This window comes from Ursus americanus, chromosome 7, assembly GCF_024610735.1.
Source record: "Ursus americanus isolate L20-20 chromosome 7, mUrsAme1.1.p, whole genome shotgun sequence".
NCBI lineage: Eukaryota > Metazoa > Chordata > Mammalia > Carnivora > Ursidae > Ursus > Ursus americanus.
Genome location: NC_142133.1, coordinates 84,712,857 through 84,727,715, shown reverse-complemented (window position 1 = coordinate 84,727,715; position 14,859 = coordinate 84,712,857). Strand labels below are relative to the sequence as shown.

At 45.4% G+C, this 14,859-nt stretch overlaps 1 protein-coding gene across 1 annotated transcript in view; it reads right to left on the bottom strand.

The window, feature by feature from the left end:
• The window catches only part of LOC123786598 (myelin transcription factor 1-like protein), a 307,765-nt gene that overhangs the window by 203,759 nt on the left and 89,147 nt on the right, over window positions 1-14,859 (bottom strand). Inside the window, exon 2 of the mRNA XM_087863207.1 lies at window positions 12,549-12,659. The gene's annotated coding sequence lies outside the window, so the exon portion shown is untranslated. The remainder of the gene's footprint in view (window positions 1-12,548; window positions 12,660-14,859) is intronic.

Genomic DNA, 14,859 nt, shown 5'->3' with positions numbered 1-14,859 from the left:
CGCTAGGCTCGGACACTGTCCCGACTCCAGCTGGAATGCATGTAACACACACCAGCTCTATATCCAGGTCTGGCTCTGCTCCCCCCTCGTCCCCCTGCCACACATAATATGCACGTGCACAGAGACGCACATACACACATCTGCACACAGGTACATATGGACACACAACACACATCACACGCGCACGTGCTTGAAATCCTATGCAGCAGTGTTGCCGTCAACATGGAGGGCCGGGCGGAGAGTGGGTGACTCAGGATTGCTGGTGTCTTTCACCGGCAGGTGACAGAGCAGGTGGGGCTAGGGCCTCTGGGAAGCGCCTGGGGCAGAGGGCATTTGGTGCTGACAGACTCCGGGCAGAACCAGCCATTGGCACCCTTACCTCTAGGGCGTTCTGTCATTTACCACTGTCCTGGGACTGGGAACAGCCAACAAAAACAGCCTTTGTAGTGAGAGAAGTCTAACCTAACATCTGAGAGAAGTTCTACCACAGAAGAAGGGGTTCACCTGCTCCTGTCTCAAGCGAACAAGGACAGATGGCTTTAGTGAATGGCCAGCACGGGGACAGTGGAGAGCTTCTGCCCCAAAGTCAGGTAAAGCCGGGATGTCTGCCCAGGGAAGTGCTCGGGGAAGCAGAGGGCTGTCTGCTTGGTAGTAATGGACCTGTTTGTCCATTGCAATGGCCCGACAGAACCTACAGATGGTCTGTGTGGAATCCTGTGCAGATTGTTCCTCTGAATGGGCTCCGTAGTCCAGTGTGACAGTTCCTGCTCGCGCCTCCACTCGTTGGCGTCTACACTGACCGGCCTGTGTAGACACTGCAAGAGTGTGTTCTCATTAGGTGCTCAGGTGTGCATTAGGTGGAGGTGAGAGGCGTGCCACCGAGGCTTGGACATTCCCTTTAGTCCCTGCACAGCAGGTGTGGTCAGGGACCCAGGCCTGGCTTCCCTTTGCAGACCACAGGTGCTCTGGGAGTGCAGGAGGCATCACTGAGGCAGGCACAGTGCCCAGGCTGGCACCTGCTTATCTGCACACCTGTGCCAAGACGCCAGGGCAGCTGGCAGCTAATACCAGTGCAGGATGCTCTAGCAGGTGGGCATTTGTTGCCCTGCACATCGCTGCGGGCTCAAGACCTTCTCCCGTAAGGGTGGGCAAGCCAGGAACTACTTCTGGTCATTCAAGCCCCCACAATCTTCAGCCCTGTTAACCAATCAGATGACCTTTAAAAACCCTGAAGCTATACCTGGACTGCCTACCCTCTCTGTATGACATTGCTGACAGCTTGCATTTCTGTGGGGCTGCTCTTCTCTTCTCTCAGAAACGTGCAGGAAGCGGTCAATGAATGCAGCTGCAGAGCTCAGATGTGGGGCTGGGGCTCCCGCTGGACCCCCTGGGCTGGAGCCAGGGCTGCATCTCCCAGCTGGATGATCATGGGGAGAGGAGGCCCGGGACTCTTCGTCGGCAGATGAGATACTCCTGGTCTCAGCCACACGGGGTTGTTGAGAAGTGTTTAAGTGAGGTAATGCCTGTGCCCACAACACAGCCCACGCAGACCCTAATCCAGAAATCGCTCCTTGTTACCTTTCCATTGTCGATGTTAGTATGTACATAAAAAAGACTCAGTAAGCTTTGCAAACAGAAGCAAAACCTCATGAGATACCAGATTTTTGCTGTAATAAATGTCTTTTCACTTCCTAGAATTTATAATCCTCATTGAAAGAGAAGGGTATCATCACAGGGAAAGGGGTAAAATGAAGAATTTGGTTTGTTTTCATGTACAAAAGGAGCCAATACTTGATGAAGGAACTTTTCTTTAGGAAGCGTTCCACCTAATAAATGAAGAAGACGCGGTAGAATACCATCTTGCCAACCTAACGACACGGTGGATTGAGGCAACGCGCAGCAATGGCCGTCAGGTCACAAGGTTGACGGGTGACTTTCTAACGGAGGGTCAGGCTGGTAACCCGCACAGCTCGGGCACCCACGGACCGGCGTAGCGTTACGCGGTGGGGGCCAGCCTGACGAAGGCTGCGTGTGCCCTTCTCACTCTGAGGTAGCGGGAGATCCTTACAAAAAGGGTCTGAGCCTGATAGGGCTGTGGTCTGACCAGCAGCTTGTAGGAGACGCAGCGCTTAGAGGAACAGACAGAACACTGCAGGGAGGAAGCCAGCAGAGGACAGACCACGGGACCCTCTACAAGCAAACGACCCAGTTTCACCAGCGACAGGCTGCAGAGGCAGGGGCCGCAGGCAGAAGAAGGGTCCACTTCACATCTTAATGATGCACTGTGGACTTTATTTGGATTCTGATTCAAACAAACTATAAAAGTAAATTTGTGAGACAATCTGGCAACTTTGGATCCTCACCAGATATCTGATGACAAGAGTTACTGAAAGGTTCAAAGGGGGGTTGTGCTTTTACAAAAAGAGCTTTTATATTCTGGAAAGTCATACTGAAGTGTTTCTAGGTAAAGTCACGCACTAACTTGGATTTGCTTCAGAGCGATCGTGTTTGGGGAAGCAAGAGGAGAGGGGGCTCCAGCAGAAACAAGCCTGCCATCCTCAGAGCTCTAGGACGCACGATCAGGGCTCACAGCCACTGGGCACGTGTTCAGTCTTCCAGAACCAAGAATAGAAAACACAAAAAATACTCTTAAAAAAAGAGAAGGGTAAGTGATTGTATTCGCCAGGTCACAGGTGATGGAATGGAAGTGTGTGTGTGTGGGCTCACTGGGCCCCTGGGAATGAAGCAGGGCCGAGGGGGGAAGCCAGCCTCCAGGGAGCCTGGCAGGCAGGGAACTCACCAGCTCTCTGATCGGGCTCTGGTTTAGCGCAGTAGCTCTTCATTAACGTACATAAGACTATGTGGGGTGTTTGTTAAAATTTTATATTCATGCCCTATTCCTAGAAATCCTAATGTAAAGGTCTTGAGCAGAGATCACAAATCTGTGGGAGAAACATCACCCAAGGTGATTCTCCTGAAGACGGTCCCTGGACCACTCCTGAGAAACTGTTCGGGACCCTTGCTGTTTCAGAAGCAGGCACAATCAGGGCAGTCTGCTCTCAGGACGGACTCACTCTCACCGGTTGCAAGTTCACAGACTGACCTTTGAGGGGAGAATCTGCCTAAACATGTCTGAGGGAGAAATGACAGCTGGATAAGAAGACTTGGGTCAGCAGGCCTTGCTGACCTGCCCTGGGAGGGCGGTGGGCACAGGCTGGGCCCACCAGCTAGGGGGTCTCTACTTCCCAGCTTCTCTCCAGGTAGAATCAGGAACATGCCAGCCTCGTCCCAAATATGCTGCACAAGCCCCAAAGGCCCGCTGCTTTCTGGAAGGCCACACATTCTGATGTCAGAGCCACAGGAAGAAGGGGCTGTCCGATCAGCATCGGGCCATGAGATGAGCATGAAGTGAGCTTCTGTGCTGTTCCGCTTTGACTTTATTTCTGAGTTCACTTGTTCAATCGCCCGGTGTATCCTGACAACTTTGGATGATGGTGAATCTTACAAACACTGGGGCAGCCAGCATGCTCAGGTGGCCCTGCAGATTTCCACTCTGACAGGTGCTTGCGGTTCTTTGGTTTGCCACTTGTCTGAGTTCTGGGGGTGGGGGACCTCCTTATTATCCTTCCACGTGCTGGGAGTTACCCCCTACCTGCTCAAGTTACATGTACTCGCATTTTCTGTAAGAGCAAATCATTAGCTGTGGGTTTCTGACAAAGCATTTGAAAGATTTATAACCAAAATAGAATTTATATCCTCTGCTTGTAGTGGTGAAAAGCAAAAAACCAAACAACGCAAACAAAATGACTCTGACATCTCATGCTGTCATCCTCAGGCTCAACCTGTCAAGGGATCACTGGAGGTACATAACGAAGGAGCAATGCAGCTAGTAACAGCTTTTATTGTGTGCACAAGGAAAAAGCACACTTGTTGCTTATCTCGTTCACAGGGAGACAGGGATGCTTCTCCGTCCTGGACTCTCATGCATGGAACACTGTTAAATCAGGGACCATGACCTCAATGTCATCCCTACAGAAACACGATGCCTTCTATAATTTAAACATGCACACATATATTTTAAGTAAGTATAATTATCTTATGGATCCTGAACAGAGAATAGTGAACACGATTTAGCCCTTTTTGGTGAAGTTGGTTAAGTAGGGAATTATTTTACTTTATTATAATGATGCAACAATGCATCTGAGCATCTGAGGCCGTGCAGGTAAGTAGGTCCCGTTTGTTCGTCTGTTTCTTCGCAGAATGAGGTCCATACTTTTATCTTTCATTGCTCTCCTTACCTCTTCCCTCCCTCCCCATCCCTCCCCTCCTTCCTTCCCGCACTTTGGCTTTTCTAGATCTTTGGAAGAAGCTCAAAACGCTCTGACTTCCTAGTGCCATCAGTGTTACATCCCTTCTGGTCTTGTGTCTGATTTTCGGCACGCTGTCTGGGTGAAGGTGGCTTGCACAGCGTGGAAAAGAGCAGGGATCACGGCGTCCCTCTGCGGCTCACCCGTTGGCCTGCATGGGTTCCAGCTCCTCCAGCTCCCCCAGTGCCTGACCCCAAGCCGCTGAGGGTCGATGACGTGTGTGTCCTGCTCTGCATGCTGCCCTGTAGTGGACACTCAGGGGGGCTCTCGAGAGCAGCACCCGTCCAGAAGCACTGACCGACCAACAGTCCCTTTTGTTTTCTATGTGAGAGTCAATTAAAAGAAGTATGGTGTTCATAAAATTTTGGCATTTCACTTAGGATTTCAGAGTATGTGAAGAAAGAGATAAGGCGTCACTAGATGACAGATGGACTTTTCAGAAGAACACGCACTATTTCTTGAAAGGGGGGATTTCCTGTATCCTGGGTCCTTACAATGGCATTCCCTTGTCTGCAACTTACCATACTGAGAACCCTGTTATGCTAAAGTTTATTTTAATTAATCAAGTAAATGCAATGTGATAGAGTGGGAAGGACCTTGCATTTAAAGTTCGTTTGCAGCTCTTCATGAATACATGCTCTGGGCTTGGAAAGGTCTCTCCGTGTGGAGGGGTTGCTTTTTCATCATCTGTAAATGAGGGGTCATCAGTGCTGGCCAGGTCACTCCATAGGTAAGTCTCCCATGGAGGGTGAGCTGGCTGTCCTGGGGTATTAGGAGCAGGGCGCAAAAAATTCCACTCAGAAGACAGTTTATCTTCACTTAAGTTGTAAAGGAGATTTTGAGTTCCACTCTCTGACTGTAACATTTCATTATTTTTTAAAGATTTATTTATTTATTTTAGAGAGAGAGTGTGTGTGTACAGGGGAAAGGGCAGCAGGAAAGGGGGAATCTCAAGCAGACCTCACGACCCTGAGATCATGACTGGAGCCGAAATCAAGAGTCGGACGCTGAACTGTCTGAGCCCCCCAGGCCCTCTGTCTATAACATTTTAAATGAATGTTTGAGGAATAAATATTCAAGAAAATTGGGTACAGTAAGGTCACCTTGTCCCTTCATGGACCATATTATACACACTCCCAAGTATAGAGCGGGTACATGAATCACACCAAAACACCCCACACATGCTCGCTCTCTCTCTCACACACACACAGATACACACACACACACCACACATACACATGCACATGCACACAGACACCCCCCCCCCACACACACGGTTTCCAAACCATTTGAAAGTGGGCTGCAGACATCGCCACCACTCATACCTAAGTCCCAACATTTACCCCTTAGAAAAACCACATTCTCCTCCTTCACCTAAGTGTAATTTTAACAAAAAAACGAAGTTAATATTGTTTCGATTGTATCATAAGACATACATTCATATTTATATCTCCTCCAACGACCCACAGTACGTTCTCTGTAAATCTCTCACTGTTTGAAACATAACTTAGATGTCGAATCACTCTCCCTTCATTATCTGAAGTATTTCTCCTGCAGCTGCTGCTCTTCTTCCCATTCATTCTCATCCAGGCTTATCTCCTGAATGTTATTTCAGAAAATACTCTCCTTTAATAATTTTAAAACTTTAGACTTTATAACTCTGTTACTGAGTAAGCGAATAAGCAATGATGTAGATTCTTATTTTATAGCTGTAAGACAGATGTTCGCTGAGAGGATTTTAGGGGGGGAGTGTGGGAGGACAGGTGAGAACAGGTGAGTCAGTGTGCATGCTGCGGCCAGGGCACCTGAGGACTGTCTCTGCTCCTTCCGAGTTTGCTCCCTCCCTCCTGTTTCCTGCTGTGGATCCCGGCTGTCCCCTCCCTCCATCCTTCCCCTTCCTATCTCTCCTTCCTTCCATCTGCATGGTTCAAACATAAATGCAAAAGGAATAAACAAGTAAACAAAAAAAAGAGCCCCCCAGACCTGCCTGTTTCTGTATCGCATAAACGTTTCTATTAGCTTCTCGTCTACCCTTCTAGAATTTTTATGCAAATACAAGCAAATATATGTATGTGTGTTCATATTTCTGTTTCTTTTCTGCATCTTGCTTTTTCTTTAACAAAGTAGCCTTGAAATCCTTCTCCATCAGTTCGTGGAGTGCTTCTTCATTCCTACACAGCTGCATGGAAAGTGAAGGCACTTTGATTTGAAAAGCAGAAAGCACAGCACAGATGTAAATCAGATTACTTCTGCCTTAATCTTTATGACGAAGCAAATGTGTCTTGGTTCTTTATGAATAAGAACAACAGTAACTGTAATTTAAAGAGCCCGAGCTGTGTGCTAGCACTGGGTTCTACGTGTCACATGCGTTGTTCTATGCCGTCATTGTCAACCCTGTGAAGCCGAAACGGTCCACCTGCTTTACACGTGAAAACACTGAGGTTCTAAGAGTCGGAGTGGAGGGCCTCTCTCTGCTGTCAGGGCCGTGCTGTTATGGGCTTTGCAGTCACGCCCCCCCAGTGGTGGCACACCACATCCGCGTCTCTCCTTGGCTTGCACACCCTCCCCCAGGGCCTGCATATACACCTGCACCGTCCTCCCAACCAGCCCTGCCTTGGAGGAGACCCTCAACAGCCCTGGACTCTCAACAGACCCCTTCTATTCTCGTTCCTGAGTCTGCCCGTCACGCGTCTTCACAGGGGGAGGTCGGCTCATGTCTCCCCTCCCTTAAGCCCACCCACAGTCCCCACTATTCACAGCACTTAACGCAAACTGACAGAGCTCATACCCTTTCCTGCTTCCAATTCCAGACTCTGGGTCTCCAGAGGCTGGTGCCAAGTCTAAAATACCCAAGTGTCTTGGAAAGGTGGGTAGGCACCCTTGGAGTATGGCCCTGGTGTTAATTCTGTAGGATCCTATCTGCCTTCTCCAGGAATACTTAGATTCACCCACTTTGGAGAGTGTATTACCTGCATTATACTTTATTATTTTACACATACCACTTCTATAGGTCTTCTCACAGTGTATAGTTAATTTTTATTTTTTTGGTATATGTGCACTCCTGCCTATTAGATGGTTAAACATAAACAACTTGGTGTCAGAGTTCTGTAATTCCATTTCTCGTATCTGTAATGTCAGGCATGTAGCTGACTCAAAAATGGGTTCCATAGATGCACAAAATCACACATTTATGTGACTGGATGATATTTGCAGTCATTGATTGAACAATTCATTACATTAAAAAAATAGGCATCTATTTCCTTTAAATATCCATTAACTGTCCTCCCTTCACATTGTACCTGTAAGAAACACAGAACCAGAAGTGCCCAAGAAAACATACGGCCTCATCTTAGTGGGTTCAGATTTATGAGTGGGCACTTTGCAAGATGGTGTGGGGCCAAGCAAAGAAAAGTGAGGATTGCCTCTTAGTCAGGCTCCACATGAGCTGGATGTTTGGTGGAAAAGGCCAAATGTGGCGCCTGAGTGGACGCACTGTATTTCATTTCAAGTAGGACTACACGCACACACCAGGAAAGTGAGTAGAAAATAATGACACAAGGTGAGAAGTAAAGTTTCCTGCCACCTTTGACGTCCAGTAAAAAAAAAAAAAAAAAAAAGTGCATGTATCTGTGTGCATATGTATGTAGGTGTATATATGTATGTCTGTATGCATGTATATGTGTGTATGTGTATATATGTATATGGGTGCATACATGTATATTCATATGGGTGTATGTATGTATACCTATGGATATGCATGCATACATGCATGTGTATGTGTATGCATACACATTGTGTATATGTATGTGTGTATGTGTGTGCATGCATGTACACGTATATGTATATGTGTATGCATGTATGTCTGTGCATGTGTGCACATGCATGTATGTGTATATGCATGCATGTAGACATGTACGTGTGTGTATGTGTGCGTGCATTACTGTGTGTATGCATATGTGTATGTGTACAGGCATGAGTATACATATGTATGTGTGTGCATGCGTGTGTATATATATGTACATATTTCATACCTTTGTTACATAACCATCGGGACACAATACAGAGAGTCTGTTTCCTACTTCTCACACTTAATAACATGTACTAGCAATCATTCCCTACCAGCTTTCTTTGTATTACAAACATATGATAACAAGTCTTCACACAGCACAATAATCCATGCGTCCACTGATGAGACCAATGTCAGCAGCCCAACACACGTGGCCAGCACTGTCCTAAGAGCTGAGAGTGTGAATAAGACATGTCTCCATGTCAGAACACGCACACCCCCCAAGCTGACACCAGAAAACTTTGGATACAAGATGCCAAGATGGAGAGGGAAGTCCCTGGGTGTGTTTTACATCAAATACAGAAGTGATGTTTCTGGATTGTACATGGATTGGCTGCCTGCCAGCAGCTCTCCCTTTCCCAAGAGCTTGTTCCCAAAATCAGGGAGCCTGGATCCACCTCAACCCTTTCTAATGCTGACCCCCAGGCCCTAGAACCAGGGCATGCCATTGGTAATGCTGTTCCTCAGGGAGTCACAATCTGGAAGGGAATCAAGGTACCTCTGTCAAAAATTTAAAGGTAATCCACTGCCCATTTCAAAAACAGCCAAAGATTCTTGACAGACTAAAATATCTTCTGTTTCAAAGACTAAATTCAGTGCTTTATATACTTTTTATCTCATTTAATCCTTATAATGGTCCCATTAAGAAGAAACTATGTATTATGCCCACTTTACTTATGGGGAAATTGAGGCTCAGATTCCAGGAATTAAGTACCTTCTCCAAAGTTACAGAGATAGTGTGACAGAATTGGGATTTGTTCCCTGGTCTGGTTGCTTCCAACTTTTTACTCAAATTTCTGCCCAACATTGACTACATGTGAAGCTAGCAGACCTCTCCTTTCTTAACTACTTAGAGCAACCTTGGTGTCCCATGTCTGTGACTTGTGTTTCTACCAATTTCCACTATGCATTATCTCCTGTTCTGATCAATTCTGAAATAATTTATTAATTGTCAAAGTGCTGCTTTAAAGATACATTCATTCTAGCAAATCGTTTCAGTGGAAAATATCAATTAATGTTCTGCATTTTAACTAAATGATTTATACTACTAATTCATATCCCAAATAAGGTAAATTGTAGACACACATAAAATAGCTCCTTAAAAAATAATCTATGGCATCATTAAAGTCTTTCTCAAGATTAATCCCTTTATCGAGCTTCTGATGTAAAATCTATTGCAATTTAAAATAATTTCTCTTTTGTGTTCGGTATTGTATTTCCTGTGTTCTCTGTATTTTTGTTTTGGAGTTACAATGTACGTGGGAAAGCAGCCTGAATGGATCACATTTTACCGGACTGCGTGGTGTTGCTGTGCCCTGCAGCCCAGGACCTGCGCTGGGGCACTGGCTGTGGACGGCGTCTGCAACACCAGCACCGCTGAGCACCCTGCTGGACTGCTGCTCTTTCGGCACTGGGGTTTGACATGTAACTCCCTGTGTGCCCATGTGGGGTAATACCTGTGGGCACTGGTTTTCATTTGATTTTATATCCACACAGTTTTCAGGATGATTTAAAGATATTTTTTGGTGGGCAGGCTGAGGTAGGCCTGAAAATACTAGAAACTTTTTCTCCTCTCCCGCTCTTGCAGGCTTCTTGTGTTCTGCCTTGACTTCTACAGATGGAGAATTTGGCCTTCTTGCAGCTTCTTCCCAGCTCCATCCTGACTACTCAGCTCGCACTCAGCAGTGTGCTTGTCTGTGGAGCAACATGCCAGCACACAATAATTTTAGACACTATTGTGTGAGTTTGCAAGTAATAAAATTTGAAAAGAGAGTAAGAGTTATATTCTATTTTCCAAAAATGACTGTGGTTATTTAGGACATCTTAATTTGGATATTTACTATGGGTTGAGAAACTACCATCTGAGGGCCAAATCCCCTTGCTGCTGGTTTTGTAAATAAAGTTTTATTGGCATACAGCCAGGCCCATTTGTTTACATATGGTCTTCAGCTGCTCTCCCATCACAATGGCAGTGTCGTACTTGCCACTGGGCCCACGAAGCCTAAGATACTGACTATCTGGACCTTTACAGAAACAGTTTGTGCACCTTGATCTATGCACTATGACGATTTACACATTTTCATTTTCTAGATGGCCACGTGAAGATGTAAACTTTGTTCCTGGATGCTATTGTTCTAACACTAGTATTCCCATCTTGAAATGTTACTCTGTTTATTTCAACCCACTGCTTATTTCATCACCCAGGGACTGAAGTCTTGATGACATACATACAGTGAATACCTACTGATTAAACCCTCAGGACCAAACATTAATCTTTAAAGGACCATGGCGCGGATTAAGAACTATCCAGGAATTGCAGAGGGTACGTGTCAGTGTTACAGGTGCTTCGCAAAGCTTTCCCACACTGACGCCATGTGTGTGATCACCAAAGTTCTGCCGGGGAGAGATGCTGATATTCAGTGCTGACCGAGTGAAATCACATAAATGAAATGCTCTGCAATGAATCGCACAAGTACCGGTTGTGCTCCTGCTTTACTACTGCCACCAGGTTGGTCTGGAGGCCCGCAGGGATGGTCAGGGGCCTGCCACGCTCCCCTCCCACCCCGAGACCATGCAGCTCCAGGGCCTGCTTGCGTGATGGCGACAGACACGAGAAGAGGACAGACAGGCTGGTGACCGAGACTCGAAACAGATTAGGGCCGACTGGGACCTTGGAATCTCCTTATCTTCCTTGAACGAGTACAACTACCTGCCTTGAAAGTGCACCCTTGTCACCATCAGGTGCTATCCCGCAACCGAGAAGCCGATTCAAGGCTTAGTCTGCTGGGTGTAGACATGGATTTCTCTTTGAAAACTAGCTTATTCTTTTTTGTTTCATTTTGCTAATTCATGGTGAGATTTGTCTTTGAATGTTTTATAGGACCCTGCATTGATAATCATCATTTAAATGTGGACATTTAACTCCAAGCCAGAAATGCCAATTCAATGAATCCACATTTAAAAATTAGACCCATATAAAATATTCCATTAAACATTCTTTAACTTATGACTAAAACTCAATGGGATTTGACAAAACAACATAGCTTGTATCTGTGATGCACCTACAATCCAGAAACTTTAGCTGACCTTGAAGTCAAGTAGGACCATAACGCTCAATGTGAATATGTTTTTAAAAACTCCAGGGAAATGATGATTAAACATAATGCCTTTCCGAAACCGAACCAATGGGTTCTTCAGAGAATGGGAATGGGGTAGAGCTTAGAAAACAATCAGAACAACCGTGACCTATTACACTAGTTGATAAAGCCCATAAAGATGGCGGCACCCACAGGGCTGCAGCATATGGAGACCCACACCAGCCCTAATTTCCATGGAGCGGTAAGTAGTTCTGTCATCAGACAGGCAAATGGGTAGTCGGCAGACGGATGAATTACTATTGCACAGTGAACCTTAAAGGCTTGCCAGAGTTTCCCTCATAGAGCATCCTAAGAAATTACCATCCCGCCAGAGTCTTCTTATTTTTCTCCAGCACAGTAACATGTGTAAAATGGACTCCTGAATGTGGGTACTGAGAAGATAATACCTGAGCTTTTGACATCTGTTCCATGTACCTATTCAGAAGCTGAGACTTCGCAGAAGCAAGATTTTACTCACATCACAATCATGTCAACTTCCAGCTTATGAGATTCCCTAAAAATCATGCACTGTCTGGGCAGCAAACACTTCCCAGCTCCCACCCCCAACTCTCCAAACAATAACTGATGAACTTAACAAAGCACTCACTTCTGCATCAAGTGTGGATTTTTTGGCAATGATTCAAAATGAAGCGTTTCCATTCGCGGGTCCCAGTACCACTTCCTCCCCACTAGTAATCCCCAGGACACCTCACAGCACCCAGAAGGATGCACAGCCTGTCCCACCCAATACAGTGTTAGTGGCAAGAATAACAAATGCATCATCTACTTTAACTGCCAATGGCTCTCATCAGCACAAATTGTCTGTTGAGAGGCGATGTACAAAACAAATTTTAACTCTCCCCTAGAAGCCAGGAAGCACCAGGAAGCTGGGAAGAGTGGTGATTTGGAGCAGCAAATGGGGAGGACCCAGGGGACAGGACCCCCGTCCACGTCCCCCAGAGCTGCCGCGGCCAGTACCTGTATTCAGTCGCCCGGGGTGCTCCCTGGATCCGATCTGCTCCCTCAGTAGGTCAGAGTTGGAGAGGCCCCCGCGACGTGACTTCATCAGTTCTCCCTTGGGTTCATTTTCTAGAGGACAAAAGGACAACAGGGCGACATCACTAACTGGAGGGGAGGGGCTGATGGGCGCTCGCCCCTTTGTGTGGCGGCGTTTACAACAGGCAGCTCCATTTAAAGTACATAACTGCTCATGAAGACGCGTGTAAATGACTTTACTCAGAAGCTCTGATAGGAAAGGCCACGACACACGAGCAGAAAATGCTTCCAAACATTTAGTTAAGTTACTTTGAAATGCAAGATTTTTAACAGTTTTATATACATGTCTAGGTTTGAAGGTAAAACTAAGTGCACGCAATATTTAGATTGACCAATTACCAGCCAACTTGTAAGATTATTGCCTTTTTAACACTTTGGTGCAATTAAGAGACAATTTAATAAGTGAGAAATATTTGAGATATGTAACTATTTCTTGGAAATAATGTGATTTCACTCATAACAAAACACAGTCTGTTGATGACAAGGGTTTTTCTAGATGTCAACTCAATTTTATTTTAGGGGAAAAACAATAAAAGATGTTATCTTCATTAATGCAAATTTTGAATTTAGTAACTCTCTATCCGGGTTTTTGGCAATATTGTCTCAGGATTAGGAATTACTGACTATTCTAACTGGAAAAGAAAATATCCAGGTCATTTCAAACTACACTGTCAAAGAGAGAACTTATTTTATTTAAAAAAAAAAAAAAGATGGACAGAATATCAGAAAGTGGAGAGAGCTAGGTGTCTCAGTTTTAAAGCTATTGTTTCTGGTGAAAACCTCCAAATTCAGAGAAGCTCATTAAATTGAGTCTATGGCAATAACAGAGAAGTGTTAATGGGCAGCAGTGAAGTGTGTCAGGCAAATGAAGAGACCCTGAGGGCTCTGCGCTGTTTACCATCAGCTACATTCTGCAGCATTACCATAAATCCTCTAAAAGATACTGTACTTCACTTCCTATGTGTTACCTCACAACAAGGCAGATACTCGGCGTGGCTGGCAAGTGGGATCTGAAATAAGATAACATGCAATTTCCTAGGAAATTCACGGGCAGCCTATAAAATGCAACCATAACAAGTGTTTTTATTTTCCCTAATAAGAATTTACCAAAACAAGTACATAAAGAACAGAATAATTTGGAAATATGCACATGGAGTTAGGAAGGTTTTAAAATTACCCTGAAAAATCAAGGTTGAAAAATAAAATGAGAGTTAGTGTATTTTTCTGTGTATCAAAGTCAAGAATCATTAGTTTGGAATTCTTGTGTGACGTTCTTAAATACATTAAGCTTTTGATACAAATTATGACCCATGGTTTTGTTGATAGCAGCCCACAGCCATCTATACCGGAAAATCTTTGAAGAGAACAGTGTGTTTTATGGTCTTTTCCTGACCACCAATACTCAACACACACACACATAGATATGCACGCACACACGTGCACACATAATACACATGCAGGAAATTGTTCTCAACACAAACCATTCTTTTACCTTCAGTATGATTTGTAAACTTAACTTTTATGTGACAGAAGCAAGTGCCCCACAAACCTTCTCACACCAGAAACACCACCTCTGGATTTGGAGGCGAGCATTCATCTGGGGTGAACAGCAGTGTCTCCTGGTCCTCAGCCCTGCCCTCTGGTCACTAACTCTCAGCATTTAGAGCCCTCACCCTTGCAAGATGGAGGTGTGAGTGCGCATGGGTACCAGCAGCTGGACGCAGGGCTGATGGAGTCAAACGTGTGCTCAGGGGATGCTGCGATCCAGCCTCCGCTATTCTGACTTTTTTTTTTTTTTAAGATTTTATTTATTTATTTGACAGAGACAGACAGCGAGAGAGGGAACACAAGCAGGGGGAGTGGAAGAGGAAGAAGCAGGCTCCTAGCCGAGGAGCCTGATGTGGGGCTCGATCCCAGAACGCCGGGATCACGCCCTGAGCCGAAGGCAGACGCTTAACGACTGTGCCACCCAGGTGCCCCCACTATTCTGGCTTTCTGAAACCCACCAGACCCTACTAAGGCCGTTACACAGAAGCTTGATATTATTGGTTTTGAAATCATACTATAATGGTTCAAAAATATAATAATTATTTTCATGTACTATTAGTAAACCTATGGACTGTCAAGGTTATGCATCACTCCTGGATAAGCAAGAGCCATCTTAGCCAATATTGCTATGAACATTTCAGGGTCATCAAACCCGTCTGAATTCAGGTTCTCTCTCACACAGTGA